The sequence below is a fragment of the Montipora capricornis genome, chromosome 5, assembly GCF_036669925.1.
Source record: "Montipora capricornis isolate CH-2021 chromosome 5, ASM3666992v2, whole genome shotgun sequence".
In the NCBI taxonomy this organism is placed as follows: domain Eukaryota; kingdom Metazoa; phylum Cnidaria; class Anthozoa; order Scleractinia; family Acroporidae; genus Montipora; species Montipora capricornis.
Window position 1 is genome coordinate 5,347,394 of NC_090887.1, and position 10,000 is coordinate 5,357,393.

General features: G+C 38.9%; 1 protein-coding gene across 1 annotated transcript in view; it reads right to left on the bottom strand.

The window, feature by feature from the left end:
* LOC138049226 (uncharacterized) overlaps positions 1-177 on the bottom strand; it is a 19,958-nt gene extending 19,781 nt beyond the window's left edge. The window contains exon 1 of the mRNA XM_068895400.1: positions 83-177. The gene's annotated coding sequence lies outside the window, so the exon portion shown is untranslated. The remainder of the gene's footprint in view (positions 1-82) is intronic.
* Between the last annotated feature and the right edge of the window lie 9,823 nt (positions 178-10,000).

Sequence of the window (10,000 nt, forward strand, 5' to 3'; positions counted from 1 at the left end):
CACAAACGAAATGAATCGCTCAAACAAGAGTGAAATTCACATCAGTTGCGTGCAAAATTAAGTCAATACTAAGATATCTTACCAGAGAAGTGTGTCTTCGTAGATAAGATCACTTTGTGGGAGGCTGACAAGTATACCTTTTCTCGCGGACAAATCACACTTGCAATTAAATAAGCGAAGGAAAATGAAAATGAAAACTTGAACTCCATAATTAACATAATTAACTGAAAAGCATACCCATTGGTCGCTTTGTTAGTGACCAACCTCCCTTTCACGTGTGTTTAAGGTATAATTAGAGTAGTGTTTAGAGAATATTCTGGAACATTTCGAAAATAAAGAGGAAAATTGATTCTGCAAATACACAGAAAACAAAACTACAGCTGTAACCTAATTAAACAAACTTCATCCCCAGTGCCGATTTCCTCCTGACAATTTATTTTGGAACTCACAGGTAATTCTAGACGTCAGAATTTCAACACTTTCTGTTGCTAAGTAACATGTTTCAAAGACACTCTGTTTTTCGTTCTTCAAATTTTTGGTGTATCGACCATAGTAGTATAGGAGTTGGCGGTCCGGGACCATTTTCCTTTTAATGTTCCCAAAACAGACCAACTCCTATACTACTTACCATTTGATAGTTCAATTTTATCATCATTTTATGGAAACTATATTATTTTATAATTTTTGGAAAACTATTTGATTTTATAATTTTTATGGCTTCAATGTTATGATTCTCATATTATTGTAAAAGTATCACAGCTAACCACATTGCGTTTTCAAGCGGTTTAAAAGCGGTTTGCGGTTAGCAAGCGATGGAGTGTGCTTCTGTTTACGGATCCATGATGTTCTTGAGGTGATTTCACACAATTGCTTAAAGTTATCTAACTATTATATAACAAATTGATTACATCGCCAAATGACATCGTTCTGCTTTATCATTCGATTAACCAAAAATCAATTCTTCTGGCTAGTCTCAAATTTTCGAAAGTAAAAGTGCGTTTGAATATTTGCGTAATCAAATGGAACAGGAAAGAATCACCATAGCATGACATTCTGGGAAATAAAGAATGGGGGTTCACCATGAAACTGATCTCATAAATTCATACTAATAAGTTAGTTTGTGAGCAAAGTTTATGAGTAAATTAAAGTTTGTGAGTAAAGTTTATGAGTAAAGTTTGTAAGTAAAGTTTGTGCGTAAAGTTTGTCATCTAGATTGAAGTGTGTTTAAATATTCACATTATCACTATAGCGTGACATCAAGGGGCTTTCCCGTGAATTTTAACTAATCAGAAATGATAAATTGTCTGATGCATCACACTACATTTATTGTTACTTGTGAGCAAAATTTGTAAGTAAAGTTTGTCGGTAAAGTTTGTCATCCAGATTGTTTTAGACAGGCACAGTTGTGCCGTGACGTAATGAGTGATGGAGAGTGGTTATTGTGATGATTTCATACAATCGTATTACATTGGGGTACAAAAAGCACTGCTTTTTCAGGAGGTATTTCAGAAAAAATAGAGTGTGCTTGAGAAACTTGTATGTAGGCCGCCACAGCTGTGGCGTGACGTCACAAATTCAAATTTTATGATGTCCATATGCGTATGATTGTCTCCCATCATCTGATAAGTATCGTTTATCGTCGAAGCAATTCATAACTTTGACTTTTCATTTTCATTGTATGATATATTTGTTCGTTGTTTAATAGTGTTTTCAGTGATAGCAGCCTCATCTTTAAACTTTCCTATAACTTTCTTATTGGTTTTGTCAAAATATGGTGAGTTTTGTGAATAATCACTGTTGTCAAATTTATTTTTATCATTCCAAAAGTCTTGATACACATGATCAGTTTCAATTTCATGAGTCAGTGAGTCTGTCCGTGAATAATCATTTTGCTTTATCATTGTACTTTTCTTTGATATAATTATAGTGAAAATCATACATTAAGGTCTTTGAAAGATCAAGAATACACATTCCTACATATACCGGCCATTTAAGAGTTAGTGTTTCTTTGATCTTATGAACTGCTACTAGATTTTCATTGAATATTTTCGAGGATACATAAGTTGACTTTGAGCTGTGTTTTAATAGTTTCTCTTTGCTAGTTACGAGTTTGTCGTCTACTCTTTTACGGATGTTTTCTATTGTTTTTCCAAAAACTGAGTTATTCATAAGTTTGAAAAAGTCATTTTCGAATGAATTTTATTGCGTTAGTTCTTTTCTGTGTGTTGAAATCGATGTACTGCTTTAACCATGGAGATTGATCGAATTCAAGCACTCTGTACTTTAGTTATTTTTAATCCTAGATTGATGTATAATTGTAAGTTTCTGTAATGTAGTACATACTTTTCTTTGTTGGATAAAGTTGGAATCAGTTTATTAACTTGACCAATTGTGGTATAATTTGTATTTTTGTCTTATTTGTTCGCAATATGGTGATGACATTTCTCTTGTGACATTATTTTTTTCAGCTTCTTATGGAGAATCGTTATGACAATTATGCAGCTTTTGAGGATACTCTAGATCTACTTCTAATATCATTCCTTTTTTACTGTCCTCTTTATAGCTGGCTAAGTCGATGTTGTTACTCAATTTTTTGTTAACAATAAGTTGTAACCTCCTCTTGGTAATTACAGACTCAATAGTCCAACCATACATATTATTGGCATCTAAATACATAGACTAGAGCTATGCACAGCTATACACAGCTATACAGGGATATACACAGCTATACAGGCCTATACAGAGCTATACACAGTTATGCACAGCTATACAGAGCTATACAGGGCTATACAGACCTATACACAGCTATACAGGCCTATACAGAGCTATGCACAGCTATACAGAACTATACATGTAGCTACACACAGCTATATAAAGCTGTACACAGCTATACAGGGCTATAAACAGCTATACAGAGCAATACAGAGCTATACACAGCTATACTGGGTTATACACAGCTACACAGGCCTATACAGAGCTATAAACAGCTATACAGAACTATACACAGCTATACACAGTTATACAGGGCTATAAATAGCTATACAGAGCAATAATGAGCTATACACACAGCTAAACAGGGCTATACACAGCTATACTGGGCTATACGCAGCTATACAGGCCTATACACAGCTATATACAGCTATACAGAACTATACACAGCTATACTGGGCTATAAACAACGGTACAGTGCTGTAAATAGCTATAGAGAGCAATACAGAGCTATACACAGCTATACAACGCTATACGCAGCGATAGAGAGCTATACGCAGCTATACAGGGCTATACAAATCTGTACTGGGCTATACAGAGCTATACAGAGCTATACAGGGCTATACAGAGCTACACTGGGTTATACTGGGCTATACACAGCTGCACAGGCCTATACAGAGCTATACACAGCTACACAGAACTATACACAGCTATGCAAAGCTGTACACTGCTATACAGGGCTATAAAAAGCTATAAAGAGGAATGCAGAGCTATACACAGCTATACAGGGCTTTGGAGAGCTATACAGGGCTATACACAGCTATACAGAGATATGCACAGCTATACAGAGCTAGACAGAGCGATACAGAGCTATACACAGCTATAGAGAGCTATACACAGCTATACAGGGCTATATCCAGCTATACTGGGGTATACACGGCTATACGGAACTATACATAGCTATACAGCTTTATACACAGCTATACAAAGCTATACAGAGCTATACAGGGCTATACAGGGCTATACAGAGCTAGACACAGCTGTACAGAGCTATACACAGCAATACAGGGCTATACACAGCCCTACAGGACTATACACAGCTATACAATAATAATATAATTCATATTACTTTAGGTCAAATAATCAAATCAAACACAAGGTATTTTCCATTTGTTTCTTGTTTAGTTTTACACTTTTCTTACAACCGTTATGCATATCATTAATGCCGCTAATTTTCCCTTATTCTACTAAAATTCTGTTCAAAAATGCTTTATTCTGCCGGCAGAATGCTCAGCTCAAAAATCGCTTATTCTTCTCGAAATTCTGCTGGTAGAATTTATCCAAGCCTACTGCCCAGTGGTTAGAGCGCTTACCTTGAGATTTGAAAATCCCGTGTTCAAGACCGGTTCCGACCACTCGTTGAATTTGATCCTGGTAGTCGCTGGTTTAAATTATCGCCTTATAGCCAACTTGTTTGCCTCCGGCCAATAGCCCTTATCGGAGTTATCAGCGGTTTTGCCACATGAACGAGGCTAAGGGGTCGTTTTGTATTAAATTGACCCATAAGCCTCTTTTGCATGTAGTTTTAAATAAAAGAAAATGAGCCCTGCAGGCTCAACTCCAATAAGGACCATTGGTATTGTCTTACAGTTGTTATTGTTCTGTCCTGTCGTTTCATTGATTGTTTCATTGGCTCTGAAAAGCCCCTATCAGGAGTGGTCAATGAGATTTGTTATACCTCCCAACTCAAATACGTTTTCTGATTGGAGGAGAACATGTCACGTATCATGGGCCGAAATTCAAGGTAACAAAAAGCAAACTGACTGTGAAAATTGACTTCTCAAATCCTCTCGTTCTTGAGATACAGAGGGAATTATGAGACCTGAAAATGGCCCGTAAAGTTTCGGGACTTTCGAGAAACGGGTCCCTTTCATAAGTGAGGTCTGTTGACTTGTTGTCAATTTTATTTTGCAACTGACATCGAAACATTACTGACCTGACAGCGTAATCCACTGGAAAATGTACTTGTCTTTCCAGCTGTTAGGCTGTTTATTCAGGAAAACCAGAGTGTAAGGACATCTTAAACTGTGATTGAGCAGCGTGATCGTCTTGTTGTTGTTTGCTGAGTAAGTTTCCTCGATGAGGTCCTTCCGCTTTGTGAAATACTCTGATTGTGAATCCAGATGGTCAATTGTGTCCGTGTTACCAAATCCGGGAACTCTTGTTTCAACGCCTGGCGCGTTCTCGACGGTATTTGTTTCCTCGTTATACACAAGTCTGATTTTTGTTGAAAGAAAACCAATGTCTTAGTTGTAGTCTTCCGCAAGAAAAAATAACTAGACAGAGAAGGAGATGTGGATATGGCCGGGCCCCTGAATTTTACCCACGTTATTTTTAGAAACGACAGTCAGAAATACATGACGTCATTAAAAACCCACCAGGCCTGGGTTGATACATGAGTCCGTGACCCAAGAGTAAGATTTACCCAAATTGGCCTAGTCCTCATCGCCTTTAGAAAAGTGTCTATTTTTAAACCAAGACCACATCTGTTCACAGATTTCTTTTAACTTGGTAAAACTTTAGTGAGATCGAAGTTTCTTCAGTTTAGTGAGATCGTTTGGCACTGTATATACACAAAACTGAGTGTCTCACCTTATTTTAGAGTATCCATTCGCCCTTGTCACACGGCGGCCATATTGTCCCGGGAGACCAAAAAAGCTTTGTTTTACCACGCCAAGCCTCGCCCCCATGATTTCCACTGCGAGGCTTAGCGTGGTAAAGCAAAGCCCTTTTGGTCTCCCGGGACAATATGGCCTCCATGTGACAAGGGCGAATTCAAGCAACAACCAATTCAAATTATTTTGTTGACGCGTACAAGTTTTAGTTTTTATGCAAGAGTTTTTTGTATTTTTTAACGAGTTTGTCATTTTTCCGGTTTATTTCTTAGGATTAAATTTGACGTTTTGAGCTAACAATTCTTGGAGAATTTTTCTTAACAGAAATATTTCAAATCTCCCAATAGCGAGTTCTTGCTATCAATTCGTTTGATATAGCTATATGTATCAGACCAATAAGTACCTCATGTTGTCAACCCAGCAGTTTACAGCGAGAGGCAACAAAGAGGTTTTCTTGAGCCATAAAGTAAAGTAATCCGATGTCTTTTTGGTGCAATACCAGTGTGGTACTTCCGGTTTGTTGATCTTTGCCTGCAGTTGACTTCCGCCTGTACCGGGCACTGATAAAACCAATAAAGTTTTAATGAATTTAGGTCATAATTACACTTTAGAAAAAAAAGTACAATATCCTTCAAGTCTGCGTGAGAGGCGTTTGACACGCAAATTCATAGAGCGCGCGCGAGACGCGCGCGCTGTTCGTGGTAATTATCATTCGCTGGATTCCATCCCCCTGTATGCAATCGAACGCCTGCTACACTGGTTGAAATGAGGCACGGTTGGTTAGGTCGACCGCATCCTTAAAACAAGACATCCCGCTATAATTAGTTTCATGCCCTTCCTGCTAAGTAAGCAGAAAACAAGCGAAATTTATTTGCATCGCGGGAGGCCTCTACTCGTGCGAAAAACACGTCAGGCTCCGCTTAAAGGTAAAGTCTGCTACGACCCTAGTGGCCCATCAGGCCGGCGCTTATCTCCGGTTACTGTAGCATGAAGCGACTAGGAGTATTTCTACTCCTCCCTGGATGCGATGCTAGTCCATCGCTCCGCTTAGTCTCCAAAAAACTGTTAACTTGAGAGCAGGCCCCAGTCATGGAGCTTACCGGTCACGGTCTCAACCTTGTTCCCAGGGTCTCTCTTCTCTGCCTCCTTTGTAGGTGAGGAGACAAAGAGAGGGGAGAGCGTTGCGTGACACTGCTACCGGTCTCGTGATTGGAGCATGATGTGACAGTTCCTGACTATTGCGTAACGTTCAGTAAGCTGAGATTCCCGAACCTTTGTACTCTTGAATATTTTCTTTTCTTATGTGTAAGTTCCATTGTTGGTCAAGAAAAAGGCCCGCGCAGAGGCCTGTTTTTGGTTTTGTACGTTATCCAGTTATAGCTTCTCTGTATTCTCGACCTTGGAGTTTTAAGTGACCAGTTTGGCCATTTGCAAAAAAATTAAAAAAAAAAAAACAAAAAAAAAGAACAAAACAAAATGGTTGATTTGTACCGCACATAAGTAGGGATACATGAAATAAGAGAATCAAGAGGTCACCTGATGAGCTCCTGAAGAGAAACGAATGTTTTTTTCCCTTCGGGAACATAAAGCTGTCCCAACAGACGAGCGACAGCAAAATCTACAGGTTATTGTCTGAGACGTGATTAGATTACGTAACCTTTCTACAAATAGGCAAAAAATAAAATGCAAATAAAGCAAAAACGGCTTTTTAGGTTTCTCGTAATAACCATTTTGGCTAAGTAAAGAGCCTCTTGAGTTCTTTTAGTGTTTTGTCTTTGCCGCGACAAATACAAGTATTTTATACCGTTTCTCTGGTGTTCAGGTCATGCATGGTTGCAAAATCCTCCCGGCAAATCAGCAGTAGATCAGTTTGCGCGAGAGCAGTGATTCCAGTATTGAGTCCTTGTATGCCTTTCTCATTGTTTCTAATTTAAGACGACCCTTCTTATGAAACTAAATAATTTGATGTCGTTATTTTTGATGCGCAATAAGGAAGAGTACTTAACAATAGAACCTCAGTAAAAACAAGAATTTTACGTTACCAATTACTACTGGCGTCTTGATTTCATTTACCGGCGGAGTTCGCTTCTGTGACATCCAAAATCCATTAGCCGAAAAGACAACACAGACAAGAGTCATTAGATGTAGTTCACTTCTTATCAGCATTTTGGAGGGACGAAAGTGATAACCTTTGCCTCGTGGTCAGTTCAGTATAAAATAAAACGTTCAATGACGTACTTAATGAAAAAAGTTATCCAGTCATAGACCAGAGCCATTCCACTTCAGTTGTTAAGAACCGCGAGAGAAATTGCACTACTTGACCTTAGCTCTCGCGTTACACAACTTCTGTATGAACACTTGACCCCTGGAGTGTTTTGTCTTGCAATATTTCGGCAGGACTGTTCACGATTCAAGCAGAGTATTGCTTGTCAATCAAGTCACTCGCATACAGGGCGGTCATCAGGTGGGTCATTGGTATTTATTTCTGAAACCCATTTGTCATTCATTTCACCGGTTGCAGATGGTTTCATTCTGAATGTGCTTTTATTTGTAACAAAGAAAAAATGAGTGTTCAGTTCATTTGTGTTACACCATCACCCGGCACTATTTATAATTACTACCTCATAACTGTCTCGATACACTCTTCTTTTATAAGAACATTTTCAGTTTACAAGAACGCCTTTCACGCCGGAGATTAACCAAAGTTTTAAGAAAATACTAATGTGCTAGTCAAATCGAAGCTTCAACATCTTCCCCTCCCCACCTTCCCCTTTTGGGCATACTCTGGGCATTTGACGCCTTTTCCTACCCGGGGGGAGGGAATTTGATCATCTTAGTCTTCCCGCTGGAGAAGCATTTGATCACCGCTCCCAGGGGGTGGGGAATTCGATGGGGCCATTTGATCACCTGAAATAGACCTATGATGAGGCATTTGAACAGCTTTTGGCCCGGGAAGGGGGGATTTTAACAAAAATTTTCCAAAAATTCAAATGCCCGGGGGGTTGCCCGAGGGGGATGTTGAAGCTTCGATTTGACTGGTACATAACAACATACCCAAGCTGAGAGTGAGTTAAGAATGTCTTTAAATTATTTTGCTCATTTGTTTTTTTGTTTTTGTGAGTAGTATAAATAACGGTAAAAGAAATGTAAACTGCGGTAGTCTACACAGGAAAATTCACTCGAATACTTATCGAAGTCTTTTAACATTAACAAAGTGGTGTTCTTATTGCATGCTACACCGAAGAACAACTTCGTTTAGTTATTGTCGAACTTAGTATGCCACACAACTTCAGTTTAAGAAAATGTTAACAACAACAACAACAACAACAACAACAACAAAGAAGAACACAGCAACTCACGGGGGTGGCTTCCGTCGTTCTTGTTTACAGCACATTGCATTTGCTATCGAAAGCAAACTCTATTGCAATTGAAGAAATTACGTGACATCGGCTATTCATAAACAAGGTGGGTGTACATGTGTTCAAGGTTAGAAGCTGTAATTCTCGTGATCTTTTGAATTCATAATAGAGAATACTCAATCCACTTTGTTCTTAAAATGTGTTACCAGGAGCCCATGACTATTAACATCCCCATGCATTATATCCTTGAGTCAACCTTTGCATTACATTACATTACATACTTAATTGACTGCTCCCCATAGGGGCTTTTCAGGGCCAATGAAACAACAGAACACAACAACAACAACTGCTAAGAATCCCAACTGGCCGGAGGCAAACCAGTTGGCTATTTACAAGTGCAGCAGGGACGTTGCATCAAGGACTACCAGGAACAAATTCAGCGAGTGGTCAGAACGGGTCTTGAACCCGGGATCTCCGGATCTCAAGGCAAGCGCCCTAACCACTGGGCCGCACTGCCTCCTTGCGTGTATCTTTCTATTTTTAGAACTAATCCTTCAGCAGGAAACTCACATTTACAACATTTTACATCAATTTTCACAATTTGCATACATTGCTTTTGCTATTTTTGTCCTTAATTGTTCCACAATAACGTTGCTATATTCTGACTGGCCATTCTAAACAGTGTGTGCAGAGCCGAAGAACTCGTGGCGTACTAAAAATAGAAAAATACGAGCAAAGGTTGACTCATAGGGCTTGTATGGGAGAGGCAAGCTCCTACTCATGGGCTCCTAGTGTTACCCCATCAAAAAGAACATTGTCCCCAATATCAATTTTTAAGCCTCGAGGGAACAGCCAGTAGTGACGTCTCTAATTCGATGTTGCTCTTAACAAGAAGAGATAACAGATCAGTATCCTATGTCCCAGTGAGTTGCGTATAGCAACATACACCTTATTCCAAAATGGCCCCCATTTTAGTATTCTTTTGTTTCCTTGCAAATTGCCCCTTTTGGCCTCGCTTTCAAACGTAAAATTCAAAAGAATATTTACCCTTGAACGAGACTAAAAGGGTCAATTTGTAATCAAACAAAAGAATACTAAAATGGTGGGTTTACCTCGGTGTAAAAACCTGTGAAACTTTTTCTTTGTTTTGTTAGCTCCTTGTAGGGTTAGGTTATTCTTTGATGTTTTTTTGCGCTTTTGTTTTCTTTCAGTTATGTTACGTCATCCGTAAGTTTCACAGGTTTTTCCACCAAGGAT